Source organism: Jaculus jaculus, chromosome 11 (assembly GCF_020740685.1).
Source record: "Jaculus jaculus isolate mJacJac1 chromosome 11, mJacJac1.mat.Y.cur, whole genome shotgun sequence".
Classification (NCBI taxonomy): domain Eukaryota; kingdom Metazoa; phylum Chordata; class Mammalia; order Rodentia; family Dipodidae; genus Jaculus; species Jaculus jaculus.
Genome location: NC_059112.1, coordinates 91,735,801 through 91,751,357, shown reverse-complemented (window position 1 = coordinate 91,751,357; position 15,557 = coordinate 91,735,801). Strand labels below are relative to the sequence as shown.

The following is a 15,557-nucleotide window of genomic DNA, read 5'->3' as shown; positions in this document are numbered from 1 at the left end:
GAAAAGAAAGAAAGGAAATATACAGAAAGGTGGAAAAGGATGAGGATATTGCTCAATTGGTAGAGCACTTGCCTGAAAAGACCTGTGTTTGATGCCAGGACGATATAAAACTGGGCATGGTTGCACATGACTGGAATCCCAGCACTGGGGAAGTGGAGGCATTGTTGCGGTTACCTTCATGTTGCTGACACAAATCACCTCACCAAATGCAGCTTGTGGGAGGAAAGGCTTAATTTTTGCTTGCACACTCGAGGGGAAACCTATGGTGTGGGGGAACACACAGCGGGTGCAGAGGCTGGACATCACCTGGCCAACATCAGATGGTCAACAGCGGCAGGAGAGGGTGTCAAACTCTGACAAAGGGGAATTGGATGTAACGCCCATAAGCCAGCCCCCAACAACACACCTCCTCCAGCAGGTCCCAAATTTCCAAATTGCCCTCAGCTGGGGACCTAGCATTCAGAACACGTGAGTTTATGGGGGGCACATAATTCAAACCGCCACAGTCAGAAAAGCCAGACGTTCAAGGTCATCGTGGGCTAATAACCAGTTCAAGGCTAGCCGTCACTCCATGAAACATCTCAAAAAGATGCATTTTATGCTCTCTGGATGCACAGCACGGCATGACTGTTCCCAAGAAGACAGATTGCAATGTGACCACCCGTAGCAGTTACACCTGAGTGGAGGGGGGGCCAGAGCAGAAACTTAGTTCCCAGTGTTTGTCTAAAAACACGCCTGGGGCTGGAGAGACGGAGATGCTCCCGCAGTTAAAGGCGCTTGCTTGCAAAGCCTGATGGCCCGAGTTTGATTTTTCTCAGTGCCCATATATATAAAGCTAGATGCACAAAGTGGCCATATGTCTGAGGTTTATTTACAGTAGCAAGAGGCCTTGGTACACCCATACTCTGCCTCCTTCTCTCTCTCTTCCCCACCCTTCTCTCAAACAAATAAACAAAAAAAAAATTTTTTTTTTAAGACATGTGTGCTCCAATCCTAGCTAAAGGGCATACTTCTGAACTTCACAGAGGGAGCTGCACAGATGAGAAGATTCTCTTCACAGGCCTGGCTCCTCTGTCACTGTGGCCATGGCATGCAGAGACGCAGAGTGTGTGCTATTATAGCGAGCATGCAAGCAGATTCCTTTGGTGTCAGCAGAGCAGAGCTAGACCCCAGAGCCATCACTGGGCACCTTACCCTGAGGTGCTCCTCTACTTACAATGGGGTTGTCTCTCTAAGACCATCAGAACTTTGAAATGTCTTGACAACTGGATGGGAACCAGTTATCTTCCCATTGGGTCCCTGTATGACCCTTTCCTTCCCTGGAAAGAACAAGAGGTGACAAGTGATGGAAGCCAAATTATACGAAGGCCCTGGCCATGTCCACTTTCAGAATACGGATTCCTTTTTTTTTTTTTTTTTTTTTTTTTTTTTTGGTTTTTTGAGGTAGGGTCTCACTCTAGCCCAGGCTGACCTGGAATTCACTATGGCGTCTCAGGGTGGCCTCGAACTCATGGCGATCCTCCTACCTCTGCCTCCCGAGTGCTGGGATTAAAGGCGTGCGCCACCACGCCTGGCTTCAGAATATGGATTCTTATGACTGGTTCATGCGCTGAAGTCCACACTGAAAGGACCAGAAGAGCGGCAACGACTCCCGCCGCTGTGCATCCCAGTCTAAGGGCAAAGTGATAGCATCTATCATCAGCAGTCTGGAGACAGAGTGATCTGCTATTATGAGGCAGCCTGGGGGGTAGAGTGATAGTCTCTATTACAAGACAGTCTGGGGGTAAAGCCAGTATATTTCCATCTGATAAGGGCTTAAGGACAAGCTACTGTAGTTATCCAAAGAGACTAAGTTAAAAATGGAGGGATAGAGAGCTGACCTAGCAGTTAAGACATTTGCCTGCAAAGCCCAAGGACCTAGGTTCTAGTCCCCAGTTTCTTCGTAAGCCAGCGGCACAAGGTGGTACATGCATCTGGAGTTCATTTTCAGTGTCTAGAGGTCCTGTTGTGCTCTCTCTCGCTCTCAAATAAATAAATTAATTTAATTAAATATTTATGAAAAATGGAATCCAAAGCCAGGCATGGTGGCACATGCCTCTAATCCAAGCACTTGCAAAGCAGAGGTAGGAGGATTGCCATGAGTTCGAGGCCACACTGAGACTACATAGTGAATTCCAGGTCAGCCTGAGATAGAGTGAGACCCTACTGTCTCAGAACCCCCACACACAAAAAAAAAGGAATCCAGTTTTCCCAATCCACAGTCCAGATTAAATCTAAAAATATTTTGTGCATATCTTAGAGTAACAGGTACTATTTTCTTCCTTGAAATAAAGCTTTTTATGGGAATGGAGAGATGACTCAGTGGTGAAAGGTACTTGCTTGCAAAGCCTGCTAGGCCAGGTTCTATTCCCTAGTACCCATGTACAGCCAGATGCACAAAGTGGTGCATACATATGGAGTCAATTTGCAGTGGTAAGAGGCCCTGGTGTGACCACCATATTCATGCTCTCTCTCTCATAAATATTAATTTAAAAAAAGAAGAAATAGGGCTGGAGGGATTGCTTAACAGTTAAGGCATTTGCCTGCAAAGCCAAAGAGCCCAGGTTCAATTCCCCAGGACCCACGTTAGCCAGATATACAAGGGGGCACACGTGTCTGGAGTTCATTTGCAGTGGCTGGAGGCCCTGCACACCCATTCATTCTCGTTCTTACTCTCTCTCTCTCCCCCTCTTTCTCTACCAAATAAATAAGTAACTAAAAATAAAATATTTTAAAAATAAAAAAACAGGGCTATAGAGACGGCTCAGCAGATAAGGCACTTGCTGGCAAAACCTAGCGACCCAGGTTAGATTCCCCAGTACCCACAAAAAGTCATATGCATAGAGTGGCACATGCATCTGGAGTTAGTTTGCAATAGCTAGAGTCCCTGGTGTATTCAAACTCACTCACTCTCTATCTCTCTGCTTGCAAATAAATTAAAATATATTATCTTTAAAAAGAGGAGATACAACTTATGACTAAATGTTCATAGGGCTGGCTTAAAGCTCAATACACTAGCTCCTGGAGTTTGTTTGTAGTGGCTGGAAGCCCTGGCGTGCCCATTCCCCCCACCCCTTTCTCTCTGTCAAATAAATAAATAAAAATACTTTAAAGTAAAATAAAGAAACATGCTCCTCTTTCCATTGGGAGATTTTTAACAATTCTCTAATACATGTTTATCCATAACAGGTGGCCTTCAAGAATGAAATTGTAAAAACAATCTTTAACTTCAGGTGCTCAATTTACATACAAAATGACAGAAGTGAAATTAAGTGTGGTTTTACCTATCTTCACTACTTTTCTCACTTGATAGAACATTGATTCCCATGGTGGACTAATCCTGCTAAGTTATGACACAAGTTACTGAGCTGTATCAAGTGGCAAAGCCAGAGCCTCAGAGGCCCCCAACACCTCATCACTGAAGCAGACCAAAAAATGAACCCAACATGGGTCAGGGAAATTTTGAGGAAGAGGGGGAGGAAAGAATGTCAGAGTCACATGTTGGGTCATGATATGTAGAGACATTTATCCCACCCATAACTGTGGGCTAATTCCACAATGCACGACCCATATACCTCAACAAGGAGGGGCCAGTGGGGAGGGGGTAGGTCATGGATGAGCCTAATAGTAGCAAACTGACTGTATTTGCTGAATACAAAACTAATTGATAAAAAATATTTTTTTTAAAGAACTTGCTAATAAGAATCTTTGCAACATGTCTTATAATTCTAAGCCTGAATTCTTTTGCATTACTTAGTTTATTGTTTTTGGATTTTATAGAAATGAAAATTGGGGCTGGGGAGATGGCTCACTCAGAAAAGTACTTGACTCACAATCCGAAGAACCGTAGCTCAATTCTTAGAACCCAGATGAAATGCCAGGTTTAGCGGCGCACACTTGGAATCCCAGTGCTGAGAGGTAAAGAGAGCAGGCTCCCTGGGGCTTGCTGGTCAGCCAGTCCAGCCTAGAGGGTGAGTTCAGAAAGCTTCTCAAAATAGTAGTAAAGCAGGACAAAGTGACGCCATCCATGTTTACAGAACGGAGCAAGTGACACACATGTTTACGGAATGGAGAAGGTCTCAGCAGGAGACGTGAGTCACGGGGAAGAAGGAGAGTTTGATGGGCATGGATGTTTGAAATCACTTAGCCAGGACATTTTTCTGCAAAGGATATAATATTTTATCCTTTGGGTCATAGAAAAAAGTGGTTGATCACATATGTGCTTCGGGATGGCTTAGAATGCAGTGCTGCGTCTATAACGAAATCAGTCAGGTCTGAATCCATGCAAATAGAGTTAGAGTACAAAACCGGATGCCCCAGAAAGCTGATGTCAGCTCAGCACAAAGGACTGTTTTCTGAATTGTCAGTACTGCCCAGGGCTCCATGCGCACCAGGAGGCCATGCATTCGACCACTTTGGGAATGTAGACGTTGATGCTAGATAACCACTGTCAGGAATGAGGCAAAGGAGCGGAGCTCTTTTATCCCCTGCAACGCACAGATAGCACCTCCATGCTCAATTCCCTCTGAGCGAGCTGTGACTTCATGCCTTTCACTCCCATTCAAGGCAGCATATTGGAACACAAGGGAGAGAGACAGTGCTATTATTACCAAGATAACCTTGAGCCTGTTCTAATTTATTTTTTTTAAAGAAAATAAATCACTCTCAACCTTTGTTGCTTTATTATTAGGGGTGGTTGGATGACAAGCACTGCCCTTCGCCAGCAGCTGGTATAAGAATTCTCAGCAAGAGAATTGCCTTTGTTGAGAAAAAGCTTCGGTAGGGTAGGTGAATGTTGCAGCCAGCAATGACACAGAGGCCAAGGACTTTGGGAACAGGATGAGAAACTATGCAGCAGGAGACAGGGAGAAGACTTGGCTTGAGGAGGAAGGAGAAGGAACAAAGATGAGTGTCGGGAGAGAAGAATGAATGGCTAGTGAAATCACTGAGGAATCTAAGTCCCCCAGTCATGAAGGCACAAACTCCAGAAGCACGTGCCATGAGTGGATCTGGGCATTAAACTAGTGGAGGCTCTGGATTCTGCATCTAGGTTGGCAAAGAATAAAGCAAAACCCCCCCGCAGATATGAAACACTGCAATCGACGAGGTCCCTGGGCAATGCAGAGAAACTGTAGGGTTCAAGTCACATGAAGGCCAGGGCCAGGGACACACTGCTGACTGTCTTAGTTACAAACAGCTTACTGATCCCATGTTGCTTTACAGTACAGCTGCCATCTGCTTACACAGGAACATAAGACCATCATGACTACAAGCAAACCATTATGGAGGACAGTCAGCACAAGATGTCTCGTTGCTGTACGGAAATGCCTAATGAAAGGGCGTTTAAGGAAGGTTACGGATTAGGAAGGGATACAGCCCATCATGTTGGGAAGGCTTGCAGTGGGAGTTCAAGGTGGCTAATTACACTGCAACCACATTCAGCAAGCAGACAGAAATGAATGCTGGTGTTCAAGCTCACTTTCTCCTTCTTATTCAATCTGGGACCCCACCTCACGGGACAGTGCCACCCACATTAAAGGTGGATCTTCCCCCCTAAGTTGAACTTCTCGGGAACAGCCCCCCTAGGCACATGCGGAGGTGGGTTTCCAACGTGATTCCAACTCCAGACAGGTTGGCGGTGAAGATTATCTACCACGACTTTGAATTGGAAGAGACTTCTTGCTTGGTGGGTCCCACCTCCGTGATGTGGTAGGAAAACAACTAGATTAAGTGGGCATCCTTCAAGGGCTCTGTTCTACGACAATTTCAGGTAACCAGTGCTTCATGAAATGAAGTGCACTGGGAAGGTGGACCAGTAGCCCTGGACACTGCAGAAAGCTATGTCACTGCTCCTGCAGAGCCCGTTTTATTTCACAGTAAATCGTTGATAACCTTGGCACATTTAAATAAGCATGGGTTGTCAGATTATTGAATCTAATTTTAAGGTAAAACCTGGAGATTTCAGAGGAACGGATGCTCTGATCATTTCATTCTATGTCACTGTACAATGACATGTGTCCACCGTCGATGGCTTCAGGAGACCTGCTCATGTCTAAAACACCCCACACCTCTAAAGCTGAGCCCTGAAATTCAACTATCACATCACGGCCCCATCTGCAAGTTGTTTTTGATTTTATGCCACGGTTTCCAAACAGCCTTGGGTCCCTGTCTGCAAGCAGCATAAATGAGCTTCATTGTCATTCCTGCCTGGCATTTAGCGGCTCTCAGGCATGCAGACATCTGTCTGGAACCTCATAGGAAGCAGATACACGTAGATGATACCTGTTGTTTGAAGTGGTCGGACTAGACGCTATGGCATAGCTGTAAATTTGCACCTAGTAAAGCACATGTCACTGAGCCGGGGGACACAGTGCAGCGAAGTCACATGTAGACTGAAGCTATGCTGTTGACTGTGTCACTCAGATGCTGGATTAACGCTGGAGAATAAAAATTTAAAAAAATAAAAGTCAGTCTGAGGCTGGAGAAATGGCTCAGCAGTTAAGGTGCTTGCCTGCAAAACCTAAGGACCCTGGTTGAATTTCCCAGTACCCATGTAAAGCCAGATGCGCAAGGTGGTGCATGTGTTTGGAGTTCATTCATTGCAGTGGCTAAAGGCCCTGACAGGCCCATCCCATTCTCTCTTTTTATTTTTATTTATTTATTTATTACTTTTAGTTTTTCGTGGTAGGGTCTCACTCTAGCCCAGGCTTACCTTGGAATTCATTATGGAGTCTCAGGGTGGCCTCGAACTCATGGCGATCCTCCTACCTCTGCCTCCCGAGTGCTGGGATTAAAGGAGTGCGTCACCACACTTGGCTCCATTCTCCCTTTTTTATTCTCTCTCTCTCTGTCTGCCTCTTTCTCTGTCTCATAAATAAATAAATAAAATGTTTTTAAAAGTCTATCTGATATGAAAGCCCAAAGCTCAGGAGCTCTGCAACCAGACCCTGTGAACCCCATTGTCAGCTCTGCCGTGTGTGTGCCTTGTGATTCTGGGCAAGTTATTGAAGTGTTCTGTTCCTCAGTCCCATGTGTGACATGGAAACAGTTATTCCTGCTCAGTGGGGTTTGGGGGAAAGGTAACTGAGATCCCAGCTGTAGAGCACATGCCCAAGTACAGAGCGCAAGGAGAAGGGCTGAATAAAAGTTCTCCCTTCTCTCTACCCCATCTCTCCTTTCTCTTCTATCTATCCCTTCTTCTCCCCTTTCTCTCCTCACCCCTTCTTTCTCTTCTCTTTCTCTCTCCTCTCTCCCTCCTCCCTCCCTCTATCTCTTCTCCCTCCTTTCTCTCCCTTCTATCCCCTATCTCTCCTCTCTGAAATAGTTCAGTAATAGGCATGGACATGTGTGTGACCTGGGCACGGGGCAATGGCTGAAGGGTCCTCCCATGAGTGACTGTCCCTCACACTATTCATTCTGTCACCCAGGGGCAGCCTGTAGCAATCAACATAGCGAAGGGGTGACAAGTGCTCAGGAGATGCTAAGCTGACGGCAGGGCTGGTTTCATTCAGTTCTCTAGCTTCAGTATGGTTTTCCCAATATTCAGCACAAAAGCGGCCCTCCAGAAGTGATGGCAGAAGAAGCGCGACTTACAAACAAGAGCGCAGGGGCAGAGCTGGGAGAGGTTTCGGGGAAGACTTGGTGATGCTGAGAGGATCTCAGGAGTATTTGAAAGATTAGAGAGTGCGTGTGGGCGGGGGAGACATCAGAGAAATGGAAAGAAAGGAGAGAAATGAGAGATGTACTTGTTATACATAAAAGAATTTCAAGGGCTGGAGACATGGCTCAGTGGATAAGGCGCTTGCCTGCAAAGTCAAAGGACCCAGGTTCAATTCCCCGGGACCCATATAAGCCAGATGCACAAGGAGGCACACGCATCTGGAGTTGATTTGCAGTGGCTAAAGGCCCTGGCACACCCATTCTCTCTCTGCCTCTTTCTCTCTCTCTAACAAATAAAACTAAATAAATAAATAAAATTAGGGCTGGGGAGATGACTTAGCAGTTAAGGAGCTTGCTTGTGAAGCTTAAGGACTCATGTTCAACTCCCCAGGTCCCACATAAGCCACATGCACAGTGACACAAGCGCACAAGGTCACACTTATGCACAAGGGGACACACACATCTGGAGTTTGATTGCAGTGACTGGAGGCCCTAGCACGCCAATTTTCCCTCTCTCTCTCTCTCTTTCCCTCTCTCTCTCTCTCTCTCTCTCTCTCTCTCTCTTTCTCATAAAAAAGGCAGCTTGTTGGGCTTGACTCAAAAAAAAAATTTACAAACAGCAGTTCAAAATACAAAAATAAATTGTCCTTGGCCTTGCTAAGACTTTTTAACCAAGGATCAAAGAAAAACACCCAAGCTACAGCTCAGGAAAAATTCCATAGACAAGGGAAAGAATCTCAGACATGGCCAATTTCTGGGCTTAGGAAAGCACCAAAACCTAGGTTCACTGAAGCACTTTCTCTCTTCAGTCACTGAGCCACCTGGACCACACTCAAAGCTTGGTGCTTTCTCTGACTCAGCATCTTTCAATGACTTCATCCCTCCCTTCCAAGATTCCTCCAGCCATCCCTTCCTGTCCCTGGCTCCTGTTTGCTATGAAGGATACAGTTCAGAGAAAGCCCTCCTTGGAAATCCAGCCTTGCCCCTCCTTACCCATGATGTATTGCCATGACAATGTCAATGTACGCACTGTGTATCATAACTGCCTTCTTACTTCCCCCACCACACTGAAGGATCCTCAAAGGCAGACACTATGTGTCTTTGTAACTGTGAACTTTTTGAAATATTAATAACCAAGAAATAAGTTGAAATTCTATCAAGTTGCAAAGTACACAGATTGAAGCAATGACTCATGTTGTGTAAGCAAACTTCTTAAAATATTTATGGATTTTTCTATTTATTTGCAAGCAGAGAGAGAGAGAGAGAAAGAGAGAGAACGGGCATACCAGAGCCTCTAGCCACTGTAAACAAACTCTAGAGGCATATGCCACTCTGTACATCTGGCTTTAGGTGGGTACTGGAGAATTGAACCTAGGTCATTATGCTTTGCAGGCAAGTGTCTTCACCACTGAGCCATCTCTCTAGCCCATAAGCAAAGTTTTTACCTAGCTCTAGCCAAGGATAATTGAAAATTAGTGAATAGTATACCACTTAATCAGATATTCACATTGTTAGTTCTGCCACAGACACTAGCATGGCATAGTGGCACATATGTGCTCTCTTAGCACTCAGGAGGCAGAAAAGTTGGGGACCAGCTTGGTGGACAAAACCAAAAGAGAAGAGAGGGAGAAGGAGAGAGGGAAAGGGGATAGTAGGCGAAATTAGGTAAAAGAAGAAAGAGGCAAAAAGAGGAAGGAAAGAAATAAAAAGGAATAGGAAGAGAAAGAAAAGGCAAAGAAGGGAAGAGAAGGGACAGCTTCCCTTTGTGAAGAGGTTAAGACTCAAATATGCCTCATCTTCCCCATGCATAAACATTACTTCTGCCGGATCCCAATTCCACCCCCTCAAAGAGACTGTTTAAGGGTACGCTTTCTTTTTATTATTAGCCGGGCATGGTGGGGCACGCCTTTAATCCCAGCACTCAGGAGGCCGAGGTAGGAGGATCGCCATGAGTTCAAGGCTACCCTGTGACTCCATAGTGAATTCCAGGTCAGCCTGGGCTAGAGCGAGACCCTACCTCAAAGAAGAAGACAAAAAAAAAAAAAAAAACAGCAATTGGTTTTTCTTAACCAATTAAGCTGCCAGACAGAGACAATCCTAGTCCAGTGCACAGTGTGAGGGTGTGAAGGAACCTTGGGCATGCTTGGAAGGAAGGTGAGAAGTGCAATGCACAGACAGTGCACACTAGGAACTCACCAGGAGATGAAGCTTGTACATGCACAATCACAGAGGGACAACTGCCATCGGGTTCATTTTCAGGACAATATTGTAAATCGTGATAAAAAATATATAACATTTATAACTGTGACCTTTTTGCACGCGAGGTGTGTGTGCGTGCAGATGTCTGCTCATATGTGTGTGTGCCGAAGGCCGACATCAGTTGTCTTCCTCAGTCACCCCCCCACTTTTTTTGAGTGAGCAACTCTCACTGAACCTGGAGCAACTCGGCTGGTCTGGCTACCCAGCGAGCCCCAGTGGTTCCCTGTCTTCCCAATGCTCAGATTACACAGCCATGTGCTGTGTCACTAGCATTTTGTGTGAGCAGCTGGGGATCCAATCTCAGGTCCTCATGCTTGTATGCCAAGTGCCTTACCCACTGAACCATTTTCCCAGTCCCCATATTTGACATCTTCAAATTTTTTATTTACTCGATAGAACAGAGAGAGAGAGAGAGAATGGGTTCACCAGGGTCTCTAGCCATTGCAAACCAAACCCCAGATGCATGACCTAGCTTGTGCATCTGGCTTACGAGGGTACTAGGGAATTGAACTCAGGTCCTAGACTTAGCAGGCAAGTCCCTTAACCGCTAAGCCATCTCTCCAGCCACATTTTCTTTTTTACATTTCTAAATGTACAGTTGTCTGGCAGTGTGTATATATTATCACACAATCATTATCAAGGTTCATTTTCTGAATGCTTTCCTCTTCTCAAAGAACTTCTGTACTCATTAGACAGAAACTCCTGATTCCTGTGTGTTGGCATCAGCCTCTGGTAACCACTGCTCTACCTTATGTGTCTATGAATTTGCTTTTCTTACATACTTCCTTGAATTTTGGTGGCGGTGGCGTTTAGAGACAGAGTCCCAGCCTGATTGACCTGAAACGTGCTATGTAGACCAGGCTGGTCTTAAACTTAACAGTGATTCTCCTGCCTCTGCCTCCCAAGCACTGGAGTTGTTGGCGTGCACCCCACTCCCAACTTATACTTCATATAATTATAAGCATAGAATATTTGCCCTTCTGTTTGGCTTAGTACATGCCACATGTTTTTAAGGCTTGTCCCATTGTAACATGTCAGTTTTCACTTCCTGTTAAGCTGAGAAAAATGTTCTGCTGTGTGCATGCCACATTTGGTTGATCCATTCCCTTTTTAGTAGATATTTGGGCTGTTTCTGTATTTATGGTTTTTGTGTTCCTGTGAACAGGAGTATTAAAGGTACAAAGAGGCTGGGGAGCGGGCTAGGCAAGCAGGAGTGAATGCCAACCAGCATGTGGGCCTGAGAGGGCCTGATTCACCCTGAGTTCAGTTCCACACACGCAAAGCTGGATGTGGCCACACACTCCTGTAAACCAAGTTCTGTGAAACCTAGGGACAAAAGAATCACTGGGGCTTGCTGGTCAGTCAGTCTGACCACCCCCCCCCCAAAAAAAAGGAGGGCTGGAGAGATGGCTTAACAGTTAAAGTACTTGCCTGAGAAGCCTAAGGACCCAGGTTTAATTCCCCTTTACCCATGTAAACCAGATGCCCATGGTGGCACATTCGTCTGGAGTTTGTTTGCAGTGGCTAGAGTCTCTGATATGGCCATTCTCTCCCTCTCTCTCATACATAAATAAAAATTAAAAATGCAATTCCAGAGTCAAAGAAAGACTCAGGAAATAAACAGATGAGTCACAAGACATCTGATGTCTTCCATTGTCCTCTACACATGTGGGCACAGAGCACATGCATCTGCACAAATATATGCATGCATTATACATCCACACTCCACACCACACATGCTACATACACTCACACACCAAAAGATAATGGTAGAAAGTATCTGGACCCTGCCTTCTGTCATTACAGTTATATACCCAGAAATGGAACTGCTGATCTTGTAATGACTGTAGGTTTAACTGGCTGAGGAATCACTTGTGTTTTCCACAGAGACTCCACCGTTTTACATTCTAACCAGCACTGCAAGAATATCTTATCCTCTTTTTTAAAAAAAAATAATAACAATAATAATAGCTATGGGCTGGAGAGATGGCTTAGCGGTTAAGCACTTGCCTGTGAAGCCTAAGGAGCCTGGTTCAAAGCTTAGTTCCCCAGGACCCACATGAGCCAGATGCACAAGGGGCTGCATGCATCTGGAGTTCGTTTGCAGTGGCTAGAGGCCCTGGTGTGCCCATTCTCTCTCTGTCTATCTGCCTCTTTCTCTCTCTGTCTGTCTCTCTCAAATAAAAACAAACAAAAATATTTTTTTTAAATAATAGCCATGGTGCTGGAGAGACGACTCGGCAGGTAAGGCACTTGCCTGCAAAGCCTAAGGACACAGATTCAATTCCCCAGGACCCACATAAGCCAGATGCACATGGTGGTGCACGTGTCTGGAGTTCATTTGCAGTGGCTGGAAGCCCTCGCATGCCCATTTATTCTCTATTGCTTTCTCTCACTCTCACTCTCTCCTTTCCCCCACCCTTTTCTGCCTGTCTTTCTTTCAAATAAAAACATAAAATATTTAAAATAAATATTTAAAATAGCAGCTAAAGTGCTGGAGGGATGGCTTAGAGGTTAAGGTGTTTGCCTGCAAAACCAAAGGACCTGGTTCGATTCCCCAGGACCCACATTAACCAGATGCACAAAGGGATGCATGTGTCTGGAGCTCGTCTGCAGTGGCTGGAGGCCCTGGTGTGCCCATTCTCTCTCCCTCTCTCTCTCTCCCTCTCCCTCTTTCTCTGTCAAATAAATAAAAATAACAGCTAAAGATGGAAAAAGTAGCCTAAACACCTAACAATGGCAACTGATGGCACGATTTGTGGTGCATCTTCCGCAGGATAACAGAAAACCATAAAAACTGAGCAGGAGTGCATAAGGAAAGGAGTATTCCATTTATTAATTTGAGCAGCAAGGTGCAGAATAATGGCTTTGTTACACTACCATTTATATAAAAGAAGAAAAATTATACATATAAATGTCTCTGGAGTGTGTAAAATATCACTGGTAGGCTAATGAAGGCAAAGTAAGAAGCCAGCCATACTTACTGCTTCTTAAAAGAGGAAGTGGGAGGTAGAGGAGGCCGAGAAGACAAAGAGCTTGGTAGTCTTTGGATCAGAAGCGCCCGATCGACTTGACTACTAAATTTGAGAACGAAGGAGCATACACAGTATCTGCTGAGCAGGCTACCTTGGAGCCTTCCCCCCAGTACATGCCCACAGACTACCCTCAGAGGCGTGAATAGAGCCTCTCAGACATGTCTCAGAACACCTTCCCTTTTCCTCATCTCTTATCTGCTTTCCTTCCCCTCATCCTTCCTGTTTTCTATGATAAGCACTGGTACCTCACTTTAACCTGCTTTCTTAGGGTGCTTCCTCTCTACCATCCCAGGGGAGAGATGACCTCATATGGCTCTGTGAAAGCAAGTACCCCACTCCAAGCCTCTGCCAATAACTTCCCCCAGAATGGAATGGCATGCAGTGAAAATGTCAATCAAATGCATTGAAGACAAAGATCCTTCCCACTATAGTAAAATGACAGCATTAAAATAAAAGCGTGGAAAATATAAAAGTGAACCCCTCGTGGTATCTCTAAACTGCCTTGCTTGCTACACGTGTCTGTGGCCCATCTCTTGAGCATGCTAGATTGGGAAGAGAGAATAATGTAGTTTTCATTGTCTGTGAATAAACACACACAGAAATAGTGCAGTAGCTCATCATAAGAGGAAAGGCCATAACAGACATGACAGAAGGAACAAAAAAAAATCAAACGCTTTTCTCTGCATTATCTAACTAGATCAGCTAGTTCAACAAATACATATGTTAGGTGATTAATTCCCAAGGTTCTGTTTTTAGGTTAATGTGACAATGTTCTTAAGTTGGGTCCTGTTGACTCCAGGAGGGTCTGAGTTAGTTAAACATTCTTTGAGTCACTTGCATTTTGCAGCTTTCTTGAAAATCCACAGTTGATTATGACAAGATTCAAGCTGAGGTAAAATATTGTCAGTATTTTTTTTAAAGCAACCATTTGGCCAAAATCATTGCTTGGAGAAAACACACACACACACACACACACACACACACACACACACACACACACACACACTGGTGAGTCACAGATTGTAGCAGGTTATTTTGAGCTGGTCTGCCCAATACAACATCTGTCCCAACTTCAAAATGGCGTATTCCATAGAACTACATTCATGCTGGTCTCCAAACTAAGGCACAAATGCAAAAGAAAAGTAGCAGAGATCTCGGGGGGTGGGGGGTAGCACCCAAGAAACACTGCAATCAAAGCCAAAGTGAAAAACACACATTTTCACCATCTTAAGCAAGGCTCTCCATTGTTTCCCAATGAATTGCATCAACATGGAAATATCAATGCGGTGTTTTTTATTAAAAAAAAAATCTGAAGACTTAAAATTTTGAATATGATAGCTTAAAGTTGTCATGAAATGGGAAGGCGGTGATAATTAGGGGAAAAAATGTAAAGGAGCATATCTTTGAAGCCAAGAACGTACAAAAAGGATTTGAAGTGGTTCTCAGTAGTGGAAAGTTTAGTTCACACACTCACGGTTTGCTCTGCATTGTACCATTTCACAGCAAGTTATCTGAGTCAGTAGAAAACAATACGCCTATTGCTTCTCTGTATTTCTATGCTACTCACCTGGAAAATTTGCATTTTGAGCACTTTATTTACCGCTAAAAAATAATTTTAGTCAATGATATTAATGAACAAATGACAAAATGTGCTTTATGTTTTCACTTGACTCATTTCTCCTCTTTTCTATACCATGATTTTAATTCCAAAGTGCTCTTCATGTTAATCAAGCCTTACTTTTAAAGGTAAACATAATTTAAATCGTAATTTTAAAATTGATTGCAAAATTAAATGTAAATAAATGTGAACATGAGCCATCATTTATAATTCATGTAACTTAAAGCCATTTAGGTAGATACCTAATATTTTCCTACAAATATTTAAAATTAAATCTCATGAATTATAATATTCTTTCTATAAGAAACCAAATGATATTATAAGAGGGTGTTTTTGTTTGTTTTTTTTTAGAAGAATGATGCTAGCATCAAAAACATTGGCTAGCAGCAAACATTAACAATGACAAGAGAGAAAAGTGCGTTTGCTTTTGTGATAATGTAGATCTACTTCACTATTATTAAAAGATGCTACCAAAGCATTACCCCGAATCAGTAATTGGAACTTACTATTATAGCCCTAACTGTTTCATGAGCAAAAGTTTCTGGGTGTTTTGAAATAACAACAAATGTATAAGCTGCTGTTTTTAAATACAAATATTGTAGATCAGTGGTCTGCTTTTAGAGAAAAAAAAAAAATAACAAAGCCAAACTCAATCCAATCCTATTTTTGATTTCAGATTTACCAAAAATAATCAACTCACAGGTTAAGTGATAAATGCCCTTTGTCTTGGTATAGCTAAATATAAAATGTGATAGAAATGTTTAAAAATAAAAAGCACAAGATTAGAACAGTTTAAAATATACAGAATGAAGTCATGCTTTCCTGTTTTCTACTAGATACAAACAACTTCACCAATAGTACAGTATACTAAATTACTTAAAATATAAATATATACTGAAGACAACTGGACATTTAATATTACAAGTAAAAATAAATTTAAATATGAA

At 43.6% G+C, this 15,557-nt stretch overlaps 1 protein-coding gene across 7 annotated transcripts in view; it reads right to left on the bottom strand.

Annotated features, from left to right (window-relative positions):
• Positions 1 to 15,557, bottom strand: part of Sox2 (SRY-box transcription factor 2) — a 709,100-nt gene that overhangs the window by 691,712 nt on the left and 1,831 nt on the right. The window lies entirely within an intron of this gene.